A 26,423-nucleotide genomic window follows, 5' to 3' on the forward strand; every position below is an offset into this window, starting at 1 on the left:
AACACCCTCATTTACCTGGGCTGCCTGGGGTAACAGAGCCAGAGCTGGAGTCTCTCTCGTGGCAGGCTAGCAGTCTGATCACTCAGGAAGCAGCACTCTCTGCAATTACAGAGGGAGAGGAGGGGCACTGTAATTGCTAGGCTCCCAACTGGGGAATTGTTAGCACACATCCCTTCAGGCTGTTGTGAGGCAGGCTGCTGTTGTTTGAAGGTTGAGAAACCAGGGAGAATAGACACCTGGCTGGCAGCCCTGAGCATGAAGCGACTTCACACATTTGCTTGGCAGTCTCCTCTGGGGAATATAGTAAAAACTGCTGAGTGAAAGAAAAACACATCATACAGCACTTTGTTTGCTTTAGAGAATAGAGGTACGGGAATTTGGTGTTTTCTTGTAGACCACGAGTCTCCAGATTCTACATTTCAGACATCAGTCTTGAATAAATAAGGTCAAAGACGTTTGTGGCACTCTTTGCCGCCAGGATTGATCACAAGTTTCTCACTTTTACTCTTATTCTGTCATGGGCACCCCTCTTTTGGGAAGTTTGCCATTCCTTAAGGGTTCTAATGGAGTAAGTCATTTGGAATCAGGCAGGTTCTCCTAAGCTGTTTTAGTTAACAAGGCGAAGACTATAATCAAAGATGATGGGAAACCAAGGCTATCCAACTGGATTTCACACTCCACACAGGTTTAGGAGACCTGTCTAAGTCTCTTAATTTCAGTGGACATAGGTGGGGTGACTGTGCTCACTTAGGAAACCATTTTGTGTAACATTTCGTACTTTGCTATAACACTGTCTGCAGGCAGAGCATAAGTGCAGCAGGCAGCAGTCTTGGGGAGGGGAGACACTTCAGGACCAAGGACAGAGTACTTTCAGGGGTAAGCAGGCTATAGGTGCTGATTGACAGTCAGTCATCACTCCCAGTTATAGTGGTCTAATGAAGTATTAGACCAGGCCAAGGACCCCTTAGCTGAGAGAGAGATGAAGCAGGGACGCCCACTACATATTGGATTCATATTAAATGTGAGTTTTCATAGAGGGGAAACACTTGCCCACTGCTGCAGACGCCCAGGTTAAATTCCAGATTTTTGGGATTCCCGTACGTCCTACGGGTCCAGTGGGATTCCCGCGGGATGAGCTTAAAATTTGTATTTGTAAATCAACGGGAGCAGGCAGGAGCGGGAATGACTTCAATTAGCCACATTATACAGATTAACTGTTCCTGGTGCTATATCTTTTGAATTAAAACTGCATGAAACAGTAATCTAAAAAGAACACAAAATCCATTGGCTTTCTTAATGACAAAAAAAACTAAAAACTAAAACTAAAAAACAATGGGAGCGGAGTGGGAGTGAGAGTAATTTTGAGTGGGATCAGGAGTAATTCTACCAGGAGTGGGACGGGATGGGATCTCTTCTGTGGGAGTGGGATGGGGGAGTGAAAATCCACTCATGTGTCGGTCTCTAATTCCTGCCTCCGGTTCGCCACTCAACCGTGTTCAAGAACAAATATGATTGGCAAGGTTTGCGAAAGCCTACAGGGGATTGTGTCCTAGCGTCTGCCACTGATTTATGGTGGTGCACCTGTTTAGTAAGGAACCTGTGCATGCTTTACCCTGCAACTCCTCGCGTTCAGGTGGAAATAAGCTGCTGGCATGTGTATACTTTGTTCAGTTGAAAATATGTCGGCACATGTCAACACAATATTTGTATTGAAGCATAAATTAGGTTTAATTCGCTGAAGCAGAGAGCAAACATACAGTATACACCGCAAAACAACACTGCACTGAAGCTAGCATACACCGCAAAACAACACTGCACTGAAGCTAGCATGCAATTGCTCAATTAATTCATGAATTGAACACCTACTAACTTGCTTTCAACTAAGATAAGACTAAGTACATTTGAGTTGCAAAGCTGCACCTTAGCACCGTCCTGAACAGGAGTCAGTCTGATAGTGGACTAAGCTCTGACCTTGCCCTCATTGTGCTCTGTGAGTGTCTCTAGTTGCACCGCTCAGTTCACACAGGTGTGATTTTCACATTGAACTGGCCCTTGGGGGTTCCATTTTCCCACCTCAAGCGCACCCGCTCGGCGACCCACAAAATTAGGGGCCTTGACCATATAACTTACCAATAATGTGATTGAAAGACACTGTATAGGGCTCATTGCTTTATGCACAATGAAACAGGGACAACCCAACCTCGACCTGCCGCCGAGTAAACTTCTGATAATATCCTGATGTCAGGTCACACACGGCAAGCACACAGGTCTTGTGACCAGGGGTGTTTCTATAGCATTGAACCCATTTAGGCCTGAAATCAAAATAAATAAATAAAGTCTTCTGAAAGAATATATATTCAAAGATTTGTGCCACATTTTTGCACGGGTATTGCATAGGTGGGTGGGGCATGGATATCACAATGTCATAAAATTAAACAGATACTGTATCTGTTAAATCTCATGGCATCTCACCAACTCTATAAGCAATGAAACAGTATCATAATTGCGTAAACGTTATCTGATTAGGAACACTCTTCTCTAAAAAAGAAACCTTATATTGTAGAAAGAGATTGCAATAACCCTTATATTTAAACAGTGACCATGACAAATAAGAACAACAAATGACGTGACTTGACACAATAAAGCCAAGGTAGGATTCAAATAGAAATATGGCTGCAGCATGTTACCTCTGGGGTATTCCATACAGGAATATTGGGAGAACTGGGGACGTCAGTTGCTCAATATTATTGGTACTAGTGACTTTACACAAGCAATTTGGTTTGTTCTATCATTTACCACTAGCTAACATTAGTATAGTAGCCCAATACGTTGCTTGTGTAAAATCACTAACAATAACGTTTGAGTGACTGACGTCCTCCCAGTTCTCACCATATTCCTGTAGTTTGCCAACAGACGTGGAGCTGCTATGTGAGTGATGGATCAGTGGACTGTATATGCATGCATAAGAGAGCGAGTCGAGGCAAAGACTAGAGCCCGCTGCTCTTGTCTTCAGAGTAAATAGCACATCAGCCATAATCCCGGTATAATTGTCACAATCTTTGTTTCACTATTTGCTGAACAATAATATGGGAGGGGGAAACTTAAGGTGACTTTAATAAAGAAAAGAAAGATATTTCTAGAGAAATAAAATAATAAATAAACAGTCATGAGACATTAGGGGATTGGTGCAATATATTCGAGGCTTACCCCTCAATGCCACTGACAAGTCTATTGCTTGTGCAGGTAACCTAAGGTCAGTCACTAACAACTACTTGAAAAGTGGTAGGACTGCTAAGAAAGAAAATAGAAATGTGTGACAGACATGAACTGACCATTGATGGCATATTGGCATAAGATGGTAGGCCTGACCAGTGACCAAGTGACCATGTCTACATAATGGACGGACCCGCCCCCACCTATTCATTTCAATGAACCTAATAATACCCGCTGTCAACTTGTCATAGCACCAGTTTTAACTATCTGTCTGTGTCCCACATGGATATCTCTGTATTTGTCTGTCTGCCTCAGTGGAGAGAGGTGTCTGTGACTTATAGAAGTCCTCAGTGACCACATCAAAGAGACAAGCCCATGATGAGACTTTCACACCGAATGAGTAAGGCAAAGCAACGAGTCTTCTCAGCCAACTGAAGAAGTTTGGTATGGGCCCCCCATGTCCTACGGGCCTTTTACAGAGGCCCCACGAGAGCAGAGCAAGCTGACTGGTTGCATCATTGCCTGGTATGGGAACTGTGTTGACCTTAAAGGGCAAGATTTTTAGAGGTTTGAATTGTTTTCTTACCTTGTTATGATCAAAGTAGTCCATTGTATGACTTATTTTGCTCCGTTGTGAAGTTTAATAGCAAAAACAAAAAGAGAGAATAGGGTCTCGTTGACTTCCATTGTAACGGAAAACGTCTCTGAAAGTCACCCGTTTAGCACATAAAGGAACAGTATATCACATCAGGAAACAGAGTACGGAACGTTTCTTAATAAAAATGTCAACTTTGTGTTATTTTTAGTATTTTATATAGAAAAGAAGATCCGGTATGCTTACACAACCGAATGTCTTCTGTTCGGCGCACAATGATCTGATTGGTTCAAATGTGCACACCCACTCCTGTGTATTAAGCATATTATTGGAATGCTGCTACCATAGGAGACTATAGGAGACACCAGCGTGGAGACGCTGGTTTGTTTACAAACCAAACAAAATAGTACCTTTATAAATCAATCTTAAAAGACGAAAAACGTTCCGTACTCGGTTTCCTGATGTGATATATTGTCAGTATCTGCTTTTGTTGCATTCGTTTATGTGCTAAAAGGGTGACTTTGAGAGCTGTTTCCTGTTACAATGGAAGTGCACGAGACCCTATTGTATTAATTAGCAATTAAACTGCACAACAGAGCGAAATAAGTCATACGATGGGATGTTTTATCATAACAAGGTAAGAAAACAAGCCAAACCTGTAAAAGGTGGTTTTACCCATTTAACCGTAAAGCAATACGGAACGTTGTGGAACAGCTCAGTGCATTACGGGATCCTTCCATACAGGAAATAATATATGACAGTGTGGCAGGGAAGCTCACAAGCTTATGAAAGATCAGAGCTTCCCCAACCACAGACTGTTTCAGATGCTACTAGGCAGCAATTGGCTTCGTAGCCACAGCACCACAGTAGCTTGTTAAAAGCAACTTCCCCAAATCACATGATTGATACTGTAAAATGTAAAAGATCAGGCCAGGAAAAAGACTCTTTCACCTCGACCCTGACTGCCTGTCAGAGGCAGAGCCATAGAGTTACGACAGAGTTACGACAACTCCGTTCACTTCATGGGGCCAGTCCAATGGTGGCTCTTCTACATAGACTTCTATTGGCAAAGAGTGACACTTTCCTGGATCGGAAGTTGGCATAATGCACTGGACTCAGGCAACAGCCCAGCTTTAATGATCTTAAATCCCTTTATGTTAGATCGTTTTTCAGTAATAGTACAACAAACATTACAGAGACTTACAATACTAAAACAATTGTCATGTTGCACACAATGCCAAAAATAGCTGATATTTGCGCCGCCCTCATTGAAAACAATGTATTTCAAACTCCAGCTTGTCACTTGCTGCATGAACAAGCACTCAGTTTTCTGCTCCCTCAATGTTGTAACTCTATCTTACTCTATGGCTCTGGTCAGAGGCAGCCCAAGTAAAGAAAAATGTTTTAAAAGAACATATACAACAATGCTGCACCGTAATGTATCCCATGGAATTAAATACAAATAAAATCAGGAATGCAGTACAAGGTAAAACGCACCGATATGAAATGGCCAAATAAAGTTAGATAAAATATAAAAATCACTGTATGTTTTTGTAACGGTTTTGTAAGTGAGAAAACCAGTTTTATGGGTGCTAACAAGCCATTGTCTTCCAATATGGTTCCTTTAATCTTACACTATAAGTGCCTAATCCTAATCCAGCAAGAAGGGCATGCATTAATGTGAGTTGGTTGACTTGGGGTTGACACGTACAGTATGTGCTGACATGGCTAATCCAACTCTAATCCTCCTTCCAGCAAACCCTCTTAGCATTGTCTAGGACCAACTGCCTTGGAGGATGAGAACTTCAAAGAAGACAAGGAAAGGAGTTTGAATGCTGCTTGGAGACGTTAAATGGCTGACTCGTGTATCATTCCCGCCACACCTTTGACTTGTCAGGTGAAATGTGAGTGGAGGATTTGTGCTGGAAGATGCTGATGTGTTTCTCTTCATCCCTGAAATAATGTATGCGTGTGTGTGCCCCATCAGCAGACTCAAACCCCATGAATCTCACTCTCAATTTGAGAGTAACTTGTCATAACACATAGCATAACTCCCAACATGTTGCTATTAAAATGACAATAGGCTGGATTTAATAGGCATCTGTTTAGATCCAGCCAAACTCTTCACCTCCCTCTGAACTGGGATATCGCAGCTGTATTTGTTTAAAAGCAAGAACAATGCCAATATGATAGCATATGAAAAGAGAAATGTTCAGTTGTGAATATCATTATTTATGACTCTTTCATATGTAAAGAGAAAATATTCATCCCTATGATCTTGGGTCCTTTTGTTCAAGATTTGAGAACATAAACATGCACTATTCTAACAATGCTATATAGAAACCAATCTCTCCTGACCACTGCTGAAGCAACTATGTCACATACCAATACCAATGTATGAATGAATGAATACACTGCATGAGTTGCAATTCTCGCCGCTGTTGCTACTACAATTATACCCCCCCCCCCCCCCCCCCAATAAATACGCAAAGCGCTTTACATAGATTGTGCATTAAATTCATCCATTCACACACACATTCATACACCCATGGCAGAGGAAACCATGCAAGGCACCATATCTGCACATCGGGAGTAATTAGGGGTTCAGAGTCTCGCTCTGAACTCGCACTTCTACACTAACTCTGAGGGAGCCCGGGATCGAACTGGTAACCTCGTGGTTCCCATCTGGCTGCTCTACCGGCCACTACCCCTGAGCCACTGCATGTACAGTCTCTTCTGTTCTCTGTCTTTAAACGGTTTGGGTGAAATAGCTGGTTTCCCTAATGCACTCTCAGGACCATGGGCTTCAGGCTTTGTCAAATGAGATTATTGGACTTAAACTTTACACATGGTATTCAACATGGCTCCTAATCCGACTTAGAGAGTTGTTCACATTTCCTCTTTCATCATGCTGCCAATGCTGATTACGTTAAGGTTTCCACGTCTACTTAATTTAAAACAGATTTCTGTTTTGTCTCGCTACAAACACAAGACTGAGAGCTATACTTTTTAAGAAGGGCACATTCTCGCAGATGATGTTGTGCAGACAGATAGTTGCATCATCAGTAGTGAAGTCTACATTCTGTAACCAGAGATTCCCCAGACGACACACACTCAGAGAGAAGAGCCCCCTCACCAATCGAGGCACTTCTCTCATTAATGTTTTCTCTGTGATGTTCCAACCCATTTGTTGCAGTCGCCCGCCTGCCTGGTACCACTGTTCCCCATTAGGCCAAGTTCCTTCCATATCCCTGTGGAATGCCTTTATAATGACTTTATTACTTTGCCACTATATGCTACTTGCTAGAAGAATCCGCTTAGCTTGGGTTCGTTTTACTGCACATGTTACAAAGTGTGATTTCTGAGACCTGTTTCACGATACAATAACAGTGAATGGAATAACCTTTTCTGGTTGTCGCTCACAGAGCATAGCATCAACAACATTTGTAATGTATGTCCAGGTGGCTATTTCAAGTCAGACTGTCAGAGTTCTATCAAAGTTCAACATCACTTTAAAAGCTGTAGAAAGTCGCAAGAGATAATGTTGTCCCAGCAGCATAAAAGCAGAATCAGTTAATGGACTGTGACTACATGTGTGCCACCTGTGACTCCAGCCAGCACAGACATGTAACAGGTTTTCCAGTTGTCTGTAGTCCCCCCCCTACTCTCTGTGGAGATGTCACCTTTATAATGTAATCCAAGGCTTGCACGTTGAGGAATGCAGGGGGATGGGGAGACCCTCTGGGATTACTGACTGGACTGTCTGCTGTCTGTCTACAAGTTCAACCAAGGCCAACAGCGGATATGCTCACACTTGAGGTACAGTAGTGGCAATATAGTAGCTGAACCTTGTAAAAATGGCCCTGGGGCCAGTTATATTTATCTGTGCATAGTGTATACGTGCGTCAGAGATAAGAACGTGTTTACAACCGTGTCTCGAAATTGGTCAGCTCATTGAGGCTGTGAGGAAGATGAGGCTGTGTGGCATTTTATTTAGTGAAGTCGCGTAGTGTGGAATGTTTCATTATCAGACAGTGTACACGGATAAAAAGGACAGTTAATGAGAGTTCACGATTCAATGACTTGTTTGCTTCTACAATAACACTGAAGCCAGGCCAATAAAGCCAGTGTGCCTTGAGTGGCCGAAACACTTAACACAGAGGTAATTTCAAGGCTTTCAGGGATTTAATCTGATTTAGCAATTAATTGGTTGGTTAAACTCCTACTCTTGAGATTAAACGGAAAATAAAGCAATGACAGAACAGAGCGTGGAATTTCTCAAGACGAGCCGTCAAGACGGTTTTTATCTCATATCCATGCAGCTGGATTGCTTATCTCCAGATTTCTTACACTTGTTTTCCGCATTGCCCTGATTTTCAAGCGAGTTTGCTGAAATGCAGTTTTTTTCTCTTTTTTCGGGCTCTGTTGATTGTTGGTAGCTAGGGCAATGCTGGGGTGCCACAGCAGGGGGCCAACATGAAGCCATCAATCAACCCTGTCAGCATCCCAGAATGCAACCGGTGTGAAATTGGGTGGTTCCTGCATAATCATAGCCATCTGCCTGTTATAGCTATAGCACTCCAACCTATAGCGTCAAATCACGCTGCTTATGATGACAAGTGTTACACTGCATCATTGTGTGAAGGTGTTTTTACAACATTCGGTAAGGAGACCAAAAGGTTAACCCATTAAAAACGGGAAAGAATCTGTGTCGTTTTATACTTTGGCTATTCCAAAATAGCAGCTATACAAGCTCATAGCGCGTCACTTCGTGCCACACTATGAGCTTGTAGATCTGCTATTCTTTGATTATATAAAGCGAACATTTTCAACTAACATCTTTGCTACTGGGGGGTCCCTGGAACAAACAACTTGAGACAGGGTTCCGCGGCCAAATACATCTTGCACAAGTGAGGAGCTGTGTCAATGTATGTGATCTGTCTATGTATTGTGTATTTTATGTGTTTTTTGTATCCTGGTGGCTGCTTCGTGCAAAATGAATTATCGCAAGGACAATAAAGTATCTATCCATCTATAAAATGTGGGGGCCCTTGAAAATGTTTGAGCACCACTAGCAACGTACGTTTTGCAGAAAACTGTTAAAAGCCCTATGTAGAATTGTCCTTGAGTATTAATGGGTTAATGTCTCTGTGTAAAACTACACCCATCTGTGAATTTCCTCACACACAAAACCTTCACTTGTAGTGAGGATTCACACACAACATGAAAGGCTAGGATTTTTTTGCCATGCACATTCCTTCATGTATTTAGCTTGCATGCTAAGCAATCTGAATGTGTTTTGTCCGCCATCTCTCCAGCGGTCTTCGGTTGCAAGGCAGCGAACATCAAGGTCCTGATTCGTCATGGACTCTATTGAGCAGGATTCCTTGTGTTACCATGGTTTCAGGGGTGTGCTGTCAGTCATTGTCTCGGAGATGACAAACTCAGACAGTTATTTTTCCACATGCCCGTTTTGCTCTTTTTACTTAACATATCATTATCTTGCCTCCTACGTGCAACCGTCATGAAAGCATGTAGTGGCTTGAGAGATACTGCACAATAGGCTCCTCATGCTAACCGTGGCATTACCTACTGTGTATATCATAACCAAACTATAGGCTGGTAATGTATATATTTTTTAAAGCAGAGCGGCCAAAACAAATTGATTTGACCTTGATTTGACTGCTCTATCCCAATTCAACTCTCCGCACACGAACGTAAGAAAACATGACGAATCTGGCCCAGTATCCTCCCTCGCTTCCCTGTTCCTGCGCTCCCTTCTCCCTCTATATAGTGAAGCCTGTCGTGCATCATACCACATCTGAGGCCTTGGCAATTATCCTGTAATTATTTCAAAATTCAGAAACTCTCCGCCAGCCTCACTTTGATGTCTCCCATCTAGTCACTTTGCGAGACAACAGGCCGAACCCTGAAGCCCGGTCTTTTCCGCTCTGTGGGTGTACGCCAGCTGTTTATGTGGAAGACTCCATTATAGAGCCTGCTCTGATCTTCTCTCCCGCTTCCCTTATTGCATGCTGAGGTTGCTCTGCTACAAATTAACCACTTTCAACCTGTTGTCCCTATTTTGTCAAACACGTCATAAAAACATTTTCAAAAGTGATCAGATCTACAAGCTCAGAATGCATCACACAATGCAGTGTTGTAAGCTTGTAGATCAGCTTATTTGTGTATTTTTTTTAATTAAGGCCAATCACATGCAATGATGATCCTATAATGGTTTAATCTACGCAGTCTATGTAAACAGACCGACATTCACTCTTACATGCTCAACATCTGTTGCTGCTACTATTTACTGTACAATGATAGCTTCAGCTTGTCAGTGATCAAACTCCTTTTACCTCCCCGGCCTCCTCCTGTAGTATAGAATTAGTAGAATCTGTCAGCACAATGTTCAATGCCGGTTCATGTTCCATCACATTCTGCCCTATGAGGGATATTTATATCTATTATCACATCAATGTAATTACTGCACATCTTTAGGATCTGCTTCAGTGGGGGGGTCGTGATCAGAAAATCTGTGTCACGCTTACGCAAAGTATTTATTTTGTAATCACGGGAGCAGAGCCATACCCCCCAAATACAATGCAATGTCATGCAATACATGGTTTTCATCTACCGGTAGATGAGTGTCGAACTGAAACAGCCACAGCGTTGGCAACACAATCTATGGAGCTGACGTTTAACTGCAGCAGAGGTCTTTTCATCACCAAGATTCCAGCTCCCGAAAGAAACGTACAGATACAGTGTTCATTTGCCGTCCCCTGTGCACCGGCTCTCCGAGTTAACCTTGATGTTGACTCCGATGCCGCTCATAATGAGCTACATAATCACTTTGTGTTCTCCATTTCCAAAGAGTCGCCGGAGTTTTGGGAGGGAGTGAAATTACAAATTGGAATCAGCCTCCCTCCTTTCCACAGGAGAGGAGTTTATCTAGGTCACCAATCACATTATGCAGAAGAAAGTGCCTTTGTTTCACCAATGTTATTTCCCTTCATTTGTCACATTCTGTTGAGCCCATCAGTGTGCGACGGCATGGCATGTGGCATTAACATCAGAGCTGCAGGACGCTGAGATGGTGGAACTCCATGTCCATCAAGGCAAACATCCACAATAAAATGGTCATCTTGTGTACTGTACACAGGTCTCAAAGTCCCTGTCACAGCTTGTTTGAGAAATCAGAAATAGTTACAGGAGAAAGTTTCCCATTAAAGTTATGACTGCAGATAGCTAATAGCGGTGGTTCAAATACCGGAGGGCAAGACAAGGCGCTGTCCGTTACTGCTCTGGTCAACTTTACAACTTGACACACTTCATTAATATTCTCACACTTGGATATAAAATCCCAGACACAAACCTGGAAATATTTAAACATCTTTATCTATCATCAGAGCTGAGTAATTATAATAATATATACAGTACTGTATATATAATCATGAAATAAATCCAATCCATCTCAGATTGGCTCAGTACCTTTAGAAAAAATAAAGGGGGCAATAGAATTCCATTGGGTTTATAAAAGCCTAATCCAAACCCAAACGAGGAACATCTTACTAAATGATTTAGCCGGTAGGCCTGTGCCATGAAGGTGCATTCTGTTTGCATTTCACATTCCATCCCCATGCAGTGATGGCTGAATGACTGGGAGGATTACACGACAGGATTGTTTCCAAACATTCAGCTGGAAAGTAATTAGATCTGAGGACAGAGAGCTATCAGCAGGAAAGGAATCCTTTAAAAATAAGGCCAAGGACATTTCTTTAGTCTCCTTTTTTACAGATGTGCTACAGAGCGGACCATCCATTCCATACCGTGCCCCGTATGAGCACAAACCAGAACGGGGAGGTCGGGCGGGTTCGGCTGTGCTTACTATAAAATATCCTAAATGGGTTTAGGCTGACAGGTCAAAACACGCACACACGCACGCACACATGCACACGCACGCAAGCACGCACACATGCACGCACGCACACAAGCACGCACACACGCACACGCACGCACGCATGCACACACACAGACACACACAGACACACACACACACAGACACACACACACACACACACACACAGACACACACACACACACACACACACAATGTCCAGGGATTTACTCGCGGTCGGGTCAGGTTCTGGTGGTTGATTTAACGCATATTTTCTGCAGGTTGGGCGGTGTGGACAGGCAATGGGCAGGGTGGGTGGCTCTATAGTGACCTGCCTGTCTGTAGCTCTTAATAAGATCTGCCCCACTGTCCCAGTCTAGTGCAGCCAGAGCACACACACTGATCACACTGAGATGATGTGATGGGAGGAGGCAGTGGTGGAAAAAGTACTCATTCTTTTTTACTTAAGTAAAAGTATCAATACCCTATCATAGAAATGGTCTGTTACACATGCATACAAAACCTTTGAAAATAGCAGATTGGCTATTTTCAAATTGCCAAAGTATAATACGTCTGAAGTGGTTTTGAAAATAATAAAAATCTAGTTACCGGTAACCCACCGACTTACCAACGACTCGCTGAATTTAAACATAGTATAAGCAGAAATCATAAACTAACAAGGATACCAGTAAGTAACTATAGTAACTAAAGTTTTCAAATAATTTTAAAGTAAGAGTAAAAAGTTGAGTAATATTTTCCTCTGAGGAGTAGTGGAGTAGAAGTACAGAACATATTGGCTGCATGCCATGGCTCTGTAACTGCTCTCATTACCTCTCTCAATCACACACACAGGCAGTTAACGAAGTACATTTAGTTAAGTACAATTTTGAGGTATTTGTACTTTACTGGACTATTTCCCATTTCCAATACTTTTACTTCTACAACTCCACTACTGTACATCTCGGAGCCGAAATGTTTATTTTACTCAACCATGATAATTCTTAAACTTTAGTTACTAGTTACTTTGGAGATTTAAATTTTGATTAGAACCACTTCAATCCTATACATTTCGGCCATTTCTAAAATAGCCGATCTACAAGCTCACAATGCGTTGCGATGCGACACATTGTGAGCTTGTAGATTGGCTATTTTCAAAATACTTTGTACACAAGTTGTGAAATGGGACATTCTGCAATATGAGTACTACTTTAAGTACATTTTGATGCCGTTACTTTTGTACTTTTATTTGAGTACATTTTTAATACAGCACTACTTAACGCAGTACATCTAGTACATCTACATTGGAGTATTTATACTTTTACTTAAGTAAAACATTTGAGTACTTTTTCCACCACTTAGTATGACCGATTGGTTCATTCTGCGCGTAGTGGGTCGATCATTATCTTCAATAACAACTTGAAACATTTTGAGTCCATCTCCCGTCTGTGTGGGCCTGCTCAGCTGGTGCAACAGTTCCACTGCCTGACCCATGGCTTAGAGGCTTGTACTTCTCTATTGAGAGAGACAAGGCGCACTAATTCAATTATGTCCACTGTAATACAGTAACTCTTATTATTGTTAATAGTAACAGTAGTAGCGGCAGTATAGCAGTAGTAGTAGTTGTTGTTGTTGAATTAGCATTCCTACTATTAGTAGTACCCTAAACGGCGAGGTCGCTTGCACTGGCCATATATGGAGCATGTCTTGAGAGTACAGGGTTTGATGAGGTCAGATCAACAGCTGCACAAATAACTTCGGTCGCAATCATAACTAGTTTGACCACTTTGTCGAGTGCCTACTTGCTTGTTGCACACAAATTTGTAAGTTGATTAGCGGTATAATGTGGTTACTTTGCGTATGCACCGTTTGATGCGTATGTATCGTAGCAGCATATTTTCCCATTGACATGAATGGGAAAATGCAAGTATTCTTACTCTGAGAATTTAAGCGCTATAGTTACAAAACTTTGAGGGGAGGTTCATAATAATTACATAATAATCGGTCGGACTCATGGTGGCGCTATAACAGCCTTCTTTTCCCCTGGATTCCTTGGGTCATGACAGGATAGAGGTGCGTCAGGATAGATTTTCCACCATTTTGAATTTTCTTCAAAACACACTTTTGCTCCACCTCCTAGAGATTTTGTCCAAATCTCACAAAAATCGGTACACAAAATCTCTGGACCTATCTGATTAAAACACCACAGGCAGAAGTTTGATAGTCCGTATCGTTCGGCCGTAATCGTTGTCCAATGTTAGTGAGAGGGGCCTATTTTACAAAAAATGCCACAAATCACGAACGGAATGTCCAATCCATCCCAAATTTGAATCACATGTTGCGCGTGGTTTAATCAACACAGAGCCATAGGGGACACTGTAAATGCAAAAATTTTGTTGCAGAAAGATTTTTTTGGGCATGATATTGTAATTGGCTAGCTAAATTAGTGGGAGGGGCTTATATTAGCGATTGCGGCAACCACACTTTGCAATTTTTTCACAATTGCATCTTTCTAGCTATGTGGGAATGCATGTTCCACCCGGTTATGCAGTACCAGTTGTACTACACAGATAAGCGCACCACTCACTTCACACAGATGTGTTTGTTGTCCTCAGAGTTCATTTAACTTAATTGGAGTAACATGAAAGCATCTGTTTGAGGGGTGGATGTACCAATGGTGGGTAAAATAGCAAGTAGCAACTATAGGAGAATGAGGCTGGCCTGTCACTGGCACTGCCATATAGACACCTGCAGGAGCTACCAGCACCAAACTTGTGGGAACCATCACCTATCAACACCTACTGGTGATCTAGTCATTATGTATGGAGCCCTTTGGAACCTCTCGCTGATGGTTCAATGAGATTGAACTATCTCGTCCCCGATGCATCCCCAGTGCCACATCAGTCCTGGTTCCTCAGCTTGCGTAGCTTCTCGGTGGCCCAGGTCGCCAGCTTCTTAGTGGTAGAGGTCTTGGAATGCCGTCCCTCCGTCAGCAGGTTGTTGATGACGGGACGACCCTCCACGAGCTTCAGCACGTCCGTACCGAACACGATGCACAGGTCGCCTATGAGGCCTGCGGCCCTGGCCACGACTCCGTCCGAGTGGTCCTTGTCCTCGGCTATGTGGTGGACGAAGGACAGGATGAACTCCACCCACGGCTGCACCAGCATCACGTCGGGGTGCACCGCGTGCTTCTGGTCCCCCTTGAGGCCCTGGACGATGCCCGTGTAAGCCTCCAGACAGCCCTCGCACAGGTCGTTCAGATAATCGACCATGTCGTAGTCCGTCTTGTCCACCCGGGTGGTGGACAAGACGATGGCTTGCTGCAGGATGTCCAGGACGAGCATGATCTCGTCGCAGTACGGCAGGATGCTGGTCATGGGAGCTCTGCAGAGGTCGCTCACCAGAACCACCGCCTGAAGACACACCTGATACTCAGCATAGTTCTTGAGCGCGACGCACAAGAAGGGCTTCAATGCATCCATGTACTTCTGGAAGTCGTCGCCCAGCACTTCCACCAGGGTGGACACGGCCATGAGAGCGTCTTCCTTGACCTCTCCAGAACCGGCGGTGCTCTGGAACATCCTCAGCAGGGAGTCCATCACCTCGTCGGAGATGTTCAGGGCGTCCTGGTGCCGCAGCTTGCGGATCACAGTCTGCAGAGTGGCGCACAGCAACAACTGCAGGTCGTTGTACTGGATCCGGTCCGACACACTCAGGATTTGCGACTCCATGAGCAGGAGCTGCTGCAGCCTCTGCAGAGCGCAGGTTGTTCTGGTGGCCGTCCGTCCGGTCCGCCGTCTCCAGCAGCTTCTGCACGATGACGTTGAAGGAGGACGACAGGCAGTACGTGTCGGGCTCCTCCTTGTCGGCGGCTGCGGCCTCGTAGGCAGCCTCCGCCAGGCTGGAGAAGGCAGAGCAGATGTTGGAGGCCACACGGGGCTCGTCCCGGAGCCCCTCCATCAGACACCACAGCAGCGGGGGAAGATTGATGTCAGTGCCGGCCACCTCGGGCAGCAGGTCGCAGATCTTTCCCACCGTCCAGGCCGAGGAGTCCCTTACCACTACACTGGGGTCCCTCATCAGCTTGATCAGCATGGGCATGGCCTGCACCACCTGGGGCTTCAGCTGGTCGAGGTCGGGCCCTTCCAGAATGGAGCCGAACGCCATGACGCAGGCGTCTCGGTAGCGCCAGTCGGGGTGCTTGATGTGCTCCTTGATGAAGGGCAGGACGTGCGGGACAACATCGTCTTCGCAGCACGAGGAGAGGGACATCAGGCACACGGTGGCCGCCTTATACGGGTTCCAGTCATCATCGTCGTCGTTCTCGTCCTGCTTGGTGAGGGTCTTGGTCAGGATGGGAACAAGGTACTGCAAGGCCCCCTTGGCGTAGAACTTGCTGGTGTTTTCTGGAGGATGGCCCTGCTCCTGTGCCTCGGCCAGGGCTATCTCCTCCTCGCAGACGGTGGACCAGAACTCGATGCCCTGCAGGGCAACCTCGTCTATGTCACTCTTCATGGCCTCAATGGTGATAGGGAAGAAATACTGGCACATATAGTTCTCCATGTGCTGGTAGTACAGGGACATGATCTTCACCAGGTTCTGCAGGGCCGCCACCTTCACCCGGGTGTCTTGACACTGCGTCGCTTCCCACAGCACCTGCATGATGATGTGTCTCTCTGACTCCTTGTCGAAGATGGCTTTGGTGAACTCCAGGGAGTTGATGAGGGCGTTGGTCGCCGCCAGTTTAACGTTGTTGCTGGGCTCCTCCTTCCCCATCCCCTGGATGATGGCGAATAGGATGTGGTCAGCATGGTTCTGCAGGTGTTCCGCGTCCATGTCCTGGCAAATGTATCCAATGGCGTCCAACGTTGACTCCTTCATGTGTTCGGTGCTGGAGTGGTTGATCACATTGGCCACCAGCTGGGGTATGAGCTCGGGCCACTGGCTGATCGGGATCTCGACACAAGCGATCCCTGCCACACACTGGGACGCAGAGCTAGGCCGGAATGTCTCTGTGCCTAGTGCCTGAAGGACAAAGGTCTTAATCTGATGCCGCGTCTTGCCGTCGATTGCCAGCCATCTCTGCTGGTGGTGCTTCTTGACGCTTTCATCCTTGGAAGTCAGAGAGTTCTTCACCTGAAGGCCGGCGGCCTGGCGGGCCACCTTGCTGTTCCCAGGGGTGGCCAGGACTTTGGACAGCTCCACCAAGAAGGTTGGCAGGTTCTCGACAGCTGCCTTCTCCAAAAACTTCTGCGCCATCTCCAGCTCATTACGAACTGGAGAGACCGTTTTCTCCAGGATTGTGATGAGCTCCATTCTGTTCCCCCGGCGAATGCTGCTTTTACCTTCTCTGGAGTCGCATCTAAAGCTCAATGATTTAGGGAACACCTTCGTAACAGTCGTTTAATTCCCCTTCCAGAAGTCCAACGGCTTATATGGGTGTGACGTCACACAGAAGATGCATCGACCTCTTCTGATCTTTCTATTATACAGTTTACTGGATGTGGGTCATGATGACGATGCCAGCCAACGTATCATGGATGTCGCCCTTCGGTAAAGTTTGCACCACTGTCAATGTCAGCCAATACGTAAGGTTGATGGGTTAGGTCGGCCAATCAGGAAAGCTGATGCCAAGCTACCCTCTCACCCCCAAGGTGTCGTGGCCTTACAACCCAGACCCCTTCGTACCGTATACGGCTCCTATACTCCGAGGTGTCTGGCTTTACAACCCAGATGCCTTGCCTAGCTTCACTAAGACCACTGTTCCAATTACACCTGTTAAACGTCCCGGTTTAAGTTCTAATCGGACACCACTGAGGCGGGCCCTAACCTAACCTTTGAATAACAGTTGTTATCGAACATATTTAACACTTTGGAAACATGATCTCTAAAGTCGTCTCTTATCTGCTTGAGATTTCTACTCTCTTCCCTTTTTTTATCTATTAGGTTACACTGTTGACTTAAAGTTCTCTTAAGAGTAAATAAATTAATAGCTGCCTTTACCGGGCCTATAAGACTAGCAGCACTATAAAAGCTTTTTATTGTGTGAGCAAACCCTCTGAGTAATGTAGCGTTCGTGCACACAGTGTATTTCTCAATGAACTACAAACCAATTGCCATCACTACGGTAAATTGGTGATCAATCCCATTTTTCAGCAAATTCCTTATCACATTTGGCACTTATTTGTGCCTTAAGGACAACACTCTGCCATCCCTTTCCTCTGAGACAGATGAGCCACAACAAAACAGACTGTTCCCCCGCAGCATTGTTGTTGTTTGCAATCCGCATTGTGTTGGAGCAGAGCTTTCTCTTTCTTACTTGGTCTGTCGCTGTTGGCTCTATTAAGACAATGAATTGAAGCAATAATGTGTGTATGTGTGTGTGTGTGTGTGTGTGTGTGTGTGTGTGTGTGTGTGTGTGTGCTTGCGTGAGCGTGTGCATGCGTGTGGACGCGTGCACACAATGTGGGTGCATGTGTGAGGGGTAGGTGTGCCCACTTGAAGGAAATGACAAAATTACAAGCTAATCTGAAACAGCGAACCGCAGGATAAGACCTGACCTGTCAACTTTTCAAATGGCTTCATAGAGTATGAACTTGAGAAATTACCCCCCCCCCCCCACACACACACACACACACACACACAGATTCAGCCTGGCTTGCTAAGGAGGCTGAGAGGCGCTTTTCTCCTTTCGAAGGTCTCTCTTTCTCTCACTCTCTCTCTCTTCCATTTTCTTTTCTTCCCTCTCTCTTCTGTCAACTAATGAACAGACTATCTGACCTACATAGCCTAATAACAGCCTGGTTTGCCACAATTAATCTCTTAAAACATGGAGCAAGTGCCCACCGCAGATTCCTTCATTTCAACTGAAGGCAGTGTAATGGCCAACACTGCTCTGACACCGTTTACAAGAGGAGGTACGAAGTGCTGCATGATTCCAATGGCTCACACAACAGCTACTCTATTGTAAGACAACATGCAAGATACAAGGTTGGAGTTGCTGAAGCGGATGCATAAGGGGAATCCATGACTCTGCTTCTTTTGAAAATGAAAAATCCCCCCAAAATAACGAAATAATGTATAACCAGTTGTTGCAATATATATAGTTTTAGTATCTTGTCTTGACATGTCTCTGACTGAACTGAATTAAATTGAAGTCTATAGCCACAAGAATGCACAGAACCAGTGAAACGATTGACTCTTGTGCATCACCACATCATTGAATTGTCAAACCTGTCCTCATGTAGTTCACGCGTCCCCGTTTTTACTACCCAATTTCGTATCAGTGAGGGGTGGGAGGGGCGGCCCTAGTTACAGTTAGATGAGTCGTGAAAACTCCTGCATCTGATCATCCATTTATTCCATTAGATTAGACCATAGATCATTTTTATGGTTATCCAGAATGAAAACCTTCTCTGAGGTAAATGAGTTATGTTTTAGTATTTCATATATGCTACTGCCTGTATTCTTCTTGGAAAAATACAAAAAGATACTCCTATGGAAAGGCTATATTATTTTACTTATTGACCAATTTAATAGGCTTTAGTATAGCCTATGTAAGGTTTAACCTTGTCAGATAATCCCCACATAGCATACATTTACGAGAAATTAAAAGTTTCAACACCAAAGTAGGCTAGTAGTAGTTGTGAATTAGCTCCGTGCTTCACGTTCCACACAGCCGTTTGCTTTGCCTTCTGTGTGCTGACTGCTGCGGGCCCGGTGTGGGCTAGCCCCTCCCACCCCTCACTGGTGCGAAAGTGGGTAGTAAGAATGCGTAGTTCACACACACAGGCATCTTGCAACACCCCTGCTACAGTATAGAGTTAAGCTGATCCAGGATCAGTAATGGTATATGCCATTCCTGGCTCCCACTGCCGTTATAGGGTCGGTTCCAGTGGTCCTTGAGGGGGTTCCAGGACCAGGTGGTCCCCAGCTAAATGGAGAGTTGATAACCAAATTGGTTATCAACTCACATAACTCATAAAGCATCTTTCACATAATTACAAACAATATGAAGTTTGGAAAATGTCACAGGAACCAGGTCGGGATATTGTCCGATGTATTTGCCTTTCACACACAGGAGTTTGTCCGTTGCAAATGCATTATTAAATAGGGAACTAAGTTGTGGTTCCTTAGATGTGATCATTTTTTTTAGAAAATATTACTTTTGAAAATACTCTATGCATTCCATGCACCCAACAGCACCACGCGACATGACATCATACAGTACACACCTAGGCTCATACTAAGGACCACAATGGAAACAAGCTATACGGTTTTTTTTTTGTGTGAAACAATGCAGACATTATGCTGTGGAAATCACTACTGCTCTACTGGAGGGAAAATAAGTTACTTCTTCCCTCCGAGCGCTCATCACCCTGTAAGCAGCCATCAGTTGGTTGAAGCTAGAAAAAAAGATCAGAATTTCCCTGTAAGAACTAATAAGGTAATAAAAAATAATAATACAAACACACACACACACACACACACACACACACACACACACACACACACACGCAGAAGAATCAGCATAATTCTGCATGCCTGTTAATATAGTGTACAAGGTGAAATATCTAAAGATCTTGATTCCCTTTCCAAGCTAAAAAATACTGAATACGTAAACACACAGTTTATATTATATATCCTTGGACAAACTTTGCTGGGTTTGACAGGTAACTTCTGGCTTGTCGTGTGTTTCTGTGTGGGGTAGCTTATACCACACATGGACATTATGCTTTAATGTTTTCAGTGGAAACGTTTACGAGCCACATTTGTGAAAAAGGGTTTTATGGTGTGAGTCTGTGTTGCTCAAACGTGTCTGTCTCTAAGTCTTAAAGCCTAATCAGACTAGTAAATCTGTGTGTGTGTGTGTGTGTATGTGTGTGTGTGTGTGTGTGTGTGTGTGTGTGTGTGTGTGTGTGTGCGTGTGTCACTGATCTGCACTAAGCATGTGCAGTAGTGGGTATGTTCAGTTCTAAATGTGTGTGTGTGTGTGTCTGTTGGGGGCAGAGTTTTATGTGCAGATCAGATTTATGATGTTCGGTGGTGTGTCCATGGGAAGAAGAAGACCGACATAGGAATGTGTGACATACAGCCCCGCCCTGGCAAAGTCTCTGAATCAATGCGCCTTTTGAATAACCACTTGAACTCTAGCATCCCTATACGGGACATGTGATAGTAGAACATTTGGCAAAAATATCTGATCTACAACGCATCGCAATGCACCCTGTTGTGAGCTTGTGGATTGGATATTTTCTGCAGAAGGTTTTGGGGTCGAGGGGAAAGAGGAGGGGGCCTAGTGCCTAGTAATAGTATAGAATCCAGGGGGACCCTGGTCAGCCAAGTACTGTATATTGGGTTTAAGTGTTTATGATTAGATTGAAGATAACAACGATTGTTCCTTAACAATATGTTGTTTTGTGTCACATAAACACATTTAGTTTAGTGTCTTTAGTTGCCTCTCAGCAACTTGCTGGGACTGACTTCTCAAGTTCCTCTTTTCTTATGAATATTTCGCATATTTCAACATCATTCCTGAATATGGCAAATAACAGACAAGAAGCATCTCTATTAAAGAGATTCTGCATACAAAACACAGAGCAAACATGATGTCATGTATTGACTACGCTGCATTATTGACATTATGAATAGCTTGGAGAGCAACCAGAAAACCCCTGGGACAGTGACTCTGGCTTTGACTTTACAACCAACAAATCCTCATCCCGACCCTCATGTTGACCTAGACCTTTATGTCAGTGTATCCTCATTTTTATGGCTTCGAAGTTTGGTGGTGATAACAGTGTTTGCTCCCTCACAAGTCATTGTGTCAAGGGAGACAGTGAACTCAGCCCACTAAACATGGTGTGAACTTTGGTCCTGTCAAAAGGCTCCTTTAAGCACACAGGTAAAAAATACATATAATTGCTTCGGCACCCTCTAGGCGCCTATGGAGCTGTGCAATCTTTTGATAACCGTGTTGGTGGAAGAATACCCAGGACAGACTGTAATTCTTGGTTTGTGATATATTTAACTCCTGAATTCCTGGTGTCTGAGTACCAATACGAGGTGAAAAACAGTGTATTTACGGTATATAAACAGGTATAACTCACTGCAAGGTGGAAAGACATTTTCTTTCTCGGAGGAACAGATGGAAGGTATTCAGATTCTTCTTCTTTTACACCAAGCCAGCAAATGAGTCAAACTTCTTACATCCATTGATTTCCACTGCAACCTGCAGAGGAAATAAACATATAAAATCTGTGGTCAGAAGCAGCAGCCACGAGGAAGAATTAAACGCTTTAAAAGCCCTATATACTTTGTTTTGAATTGGGTTTATTTTATTTTATATATTTTATGGAGGGACAGACAGTAGGCTGACAGGAAATGGAGAGAGATGGGGGGGAAGACATGCAGTAAAGGCCGTCGGGATCGGGAGTCGAATACGCGGCACACTGCCAGACTGGATTACCAGCCAAGGTGCCTGGACCACTGAGCCACAGCCCAGGCCCCTATATACTTTGTTGTATGACAAATAGTGAAAATAGATTATTATTATTATTATCTATCTATCCATCCATGCACCAAGCTGGCCTGTTCTGACATCACATCACAACATATTATTTGGGCATGCCTGACACAGAACTCCATATATATGGGCATAAAAGGGACACAGACAGATGGGCGGGTACAACGGATATTGTATAGCCGGGTGGGGCATGGATCTCCAACTTCGTTACCGACTCGGTGCTCTACAGCCGGGCACCGGTCTAGTTATTATTATTTTAGATTTTGAAAATGGCCAGGGTTAATTATTCTTTGAATTCCATGGGAACATTCTCTCTCTATGGTTTATCTGACCATGACCTTGTTTCAAGCGATGCAAAACAAACCGAAAAGATCTTCTTTCCCCATTGACATTGTCACTCTTCTCATTCGCAATGCCGCTCCTCCCTTTTATGAGGAGACGTGCTCATGCAAAGCATCATAAAGACACTTCAGCAGTGATTAGACAGTGTTTGCATCACAGTATAACAGTGTGTAGTGTGAAACATGTCTATGCTTGCATTAAATGTAGGCTTGGTGGGGGGGGGGGGGGAGAACATTGTCCACCGGATTCTAGAAGGGTTTGATGGAAGCGACATTCTGGACCTCAGTAGACCAATCAGTCTGTGTCATAGGTGAAGGGTTGTCTCATTAGCCGATGCTCTTTATGATAGGGCCTGTGATTACCACTGTTTGCCACTTGAGCGTTCTTAGATATTCAAAGAATGCCATCAGCCTTTTTGAAGTTCTGGGCAACTGACACTGATTATGCTTGTGCTGGTTTGGAGAGCCCTTTCGTTTTGATTCGATCCGAAGCCTTCCTAAAAGAGCATATCAGAGGTTTGCAATGCATTTAACCACATGAACCCTATAGCTTCTCTATTCTGGATCCAACATTCTGCGGAAATAGCTACTGTTAGAAGCTCACAACGCACTGTGATGTGTCGCGTTGATGTGAGCTTTATAGATCAGCTATTTTCAGCTTAGCTTAGAGATTTTGTGTATAGAGAAAAAAAGAAGAACCCCTGGAAAACTCTGGTAAATAAATAGAGTTTAATACATTTTAAAGGCTGGCTTTACTACCTCATAGGGCTTGTGTGTGATTTTCCAGCATAGAGGTTCACAGCAAATATAGAGATACAGTACAAGGTAGGAGCCAGCTCCAGCACATGTTAGTGGGCGCGTCTGTTAGTGAGTGAGGCATGTTTTGAAAAAAAAAACCAACTAATTGTAGCAACTATACCGTATAAGTGTTTTCTTGGTTAACCACCAGTCACCAGAGGCCAGACCAGAAGTTTTCCAAAGCACATTAGCAGAGTTCACAACCTTATGTCGGCTGGGGGCTTTCTGCGTTGAATGGGAAGGCATTTAAGAGGTTTTTGGCATTAATCGACGATGTCTCTATTAATGTTATCTATGTTATTTTGACACACGCCTTACTAGAGACAAATGATGTGCTGTTTTGTGTGAGTAGGCGGTGGCATCCATTCTCCCGGGCTATTATGGAGCTATACTTCCCTACAAATTGCTTGAGATGTGAAAGAGCACTCTGTCTGGAAACTCTATACCTCTTATTCAATAACGCCTTTGTGCAAAAGAGAGGTGAATTGACACATACAATATTTAATTCTATGAATTACGTTCATCCTAATATATCATGATGATCTCCATATATGCATTTCAAATTTAGGCCTGCTATTCTATATTATTATGGAGATAACTTGATTATTCAGAACCGTTTTCCCCTGCCATTATATACTTAAATTACACTTGGTTACTTCAATAATATAATAATGATAAATATTATCCAATAGCCATTATCCAATGACGAGTTTTAGTAGAATATATTTTATAGTTGTTTTCTTTTTGCCATACTTTGTTGTACAGATTGTTCTCAAGTAAATACATAACCAATACCATTCATCGGGCAGTGGATCTATAAAAAATATTAAAAGTATTAAAAGTATTTAGGAAAATATTTTATACACATGAAGTAAGCTGATGCACATGTAATAAAAAACATAAATGATCAAATTTACAGACTGATAGACTGATTCCTTCATTGACGATTGACTGTGTCAATATTATAGTTTCTAATGTTATGTTCATCTTTATTTGTAAGAAAATGTGTAAATAATTAGTAAATGTTTTTTGTGCTGTTGCTTCAGTGTAATGCAAACATCACCAATCCAGATTCCTCATACTTGCATGTGCAAATATACCCGGCAATAAAATAATTCAGATTCTGAAACAAACAAATGACAACATATAATTCAATGCCACAGACGAAAAACAGTCCAAGTCCACACTATTGATCCATAATGTATAAATGATAGATACGGGTTCAGGACAACAAGGCCTTTTCGTGGAGGGGTCAGAATGAAATTTGGACTTAGACTGTTTTTCGTCTGTGGTACTCAATTATAAACCCACCAACGGCAAATAAATAACCAAGATCAACCAAACAACAACAAGAATAACCATAATTACACATCTAAGTTGATGATTAATTGTCACACGAATAATTGCGATTGTGTCATTGTGTTTTTGACATTGAACATAGGAACAGATGAATACAAATGTAATTTCTGTTTGCCTTTTAGGCTTTGTATAGTTCGCAAAAAAACATATGGCAAAATAACTTGAGATCTAATAATTCTAGAGATTGCGTCCTCAAAATGTGTGGACGGAATGGGAATGTGTCCTCAGAATGGGCGTGGGCATGTGCGTCAAGAGACTATTACTAATCTTACAACTACTAATTGTGTTCTCAAAATGCGTCGGACATTGCACAACACTGTCCTCATTACCAGATTGCCCGCTTCTCCTCAGTGGATGAAGCAATTGATCTGAATTTGAACACGGAATTCAGGTATGTAGGACTAGGAAAGGTATTGATCATTAGCATATGCACCAAATAATGAAGCCCGTTTTTATAATTTTATACTTTCAAAAAATGGAAATCTGCTATTTCTTTGGAAAATGTTAGAAAATGTATACACACTTTTCAACATGGAAACGTTTTTGCCCATTATGCAAAACATTTGCGATTACCACAAATAATTTGCAATTACGTAACAATTGTGACAAGCTTAATAACCAAGACTAGGACTATTTGACAATTAACCGACTGTGGGAACTTGTCTGGATTCTCCAGTCTGAAACCTTTCACTATGGTGTGTGTAGTCTGGCTAATCAGTAGAGATCTGGGTGTCGTTGCATCAGAACAGAACTGGGTTCGCTCATGGCAGCTGGTGCTCGCAGACAGCAGGAATGGAGGGGTGCATGGGCAGACATGGTGCAGGTTATTAACCCTGATAGGATGAAGTCACTGTCAATATTTGCACTGCACACTTTCAGGGGAACCCATTAACCCTGCACGAGCCAGCGATCCCTGGCTTTAGTCTCTCTATAATGTCTTTTTCTCTTTCCAAGTCCCCATCTTTCTCACAGACTCTCTCTCTCTCTGGGTTTTGGGACATAATCCTCATGTTGTAGGGTCAATTACCGGTTAACAAGGTTTAGACTGGCTTCTTACGATGGGGATATTTGTATTCGTTTACAGGCTTATGCCAGCAAGTGTGCCGTTTGAAAGGATTTCTGGCCCACTGGACACTGTTTACATTGTCCAGGCTCTCATGTCAACACTCTACAGAGCCACAGGGAGAGAGGCTGTGCATATAGAAACTATGGGTACACACATACTTTTTAAGGTACAAAAATGGAAAGTCGTCTTAAGATCGCAACTACAGATCTCACAAACAGCCTGAAGAATGTCTTCAATCCAATGACATAAATGTCCAAGTTCAAGTGGAGACCACAGTCGGCTCTAATTATTGTACTGTATGTATCCAATGTTTAAGGGTTAACTTCCATTTATGGGTTCCTGTAGACTCAGTAGAGCAGCCGAAACATTCACATCAACATCACATAAAACACAGAGGCTCTCCTTCTGCCCAACGACTGTTTGTCCTATAACCTTTCCTCCCATTTGGGACAAACGCTAACGGAAGAGTAAACCTAACCTGTCTTTAAAAGAGGGCCAGTGCTGATGAAAAAGACATAGGAAATAGGAGAGATCTTATCTAATCGGAGGATACTTGGGTTGTTTACTGCTGAGGAAGCAGCCTGCCTGCCACACAGGGGCTACAGATCCCAGCAGATAAAGAGAGATAA

General features: G+C 43.5%; 1 pseudogene across 1 annotated transcript; it reads right to left on the bottom strand.

The window, feature by feature from the left end:
* Positions 1–14,602: 14,602 nt before the first annotated feature.
* LOC308323376 (importin subunit beta-1-like) lies at positions 14,603–17,021 on the bottom strand (annotated as a pseudogene). The gene has a single exon. The product of its transcript is annotated as an importin subunit beta-1-like (transcript).
* Positions 17,022–26,423: the final 9,402 nt, after the last annotated feature.

The sequence above is a fragment of the Protomyctophum bolini genome, assembly GCF_963924005.1.
Source record: "Protomyctophum bolini genome assembly, chromosome: 11".
Lineage (NCBI taxonomy): Eukaryota > Metazoa > Chordata > Actinopteri > Myctophiformes > Myctophidae > Protomyctophum > Protomyctophum bolini.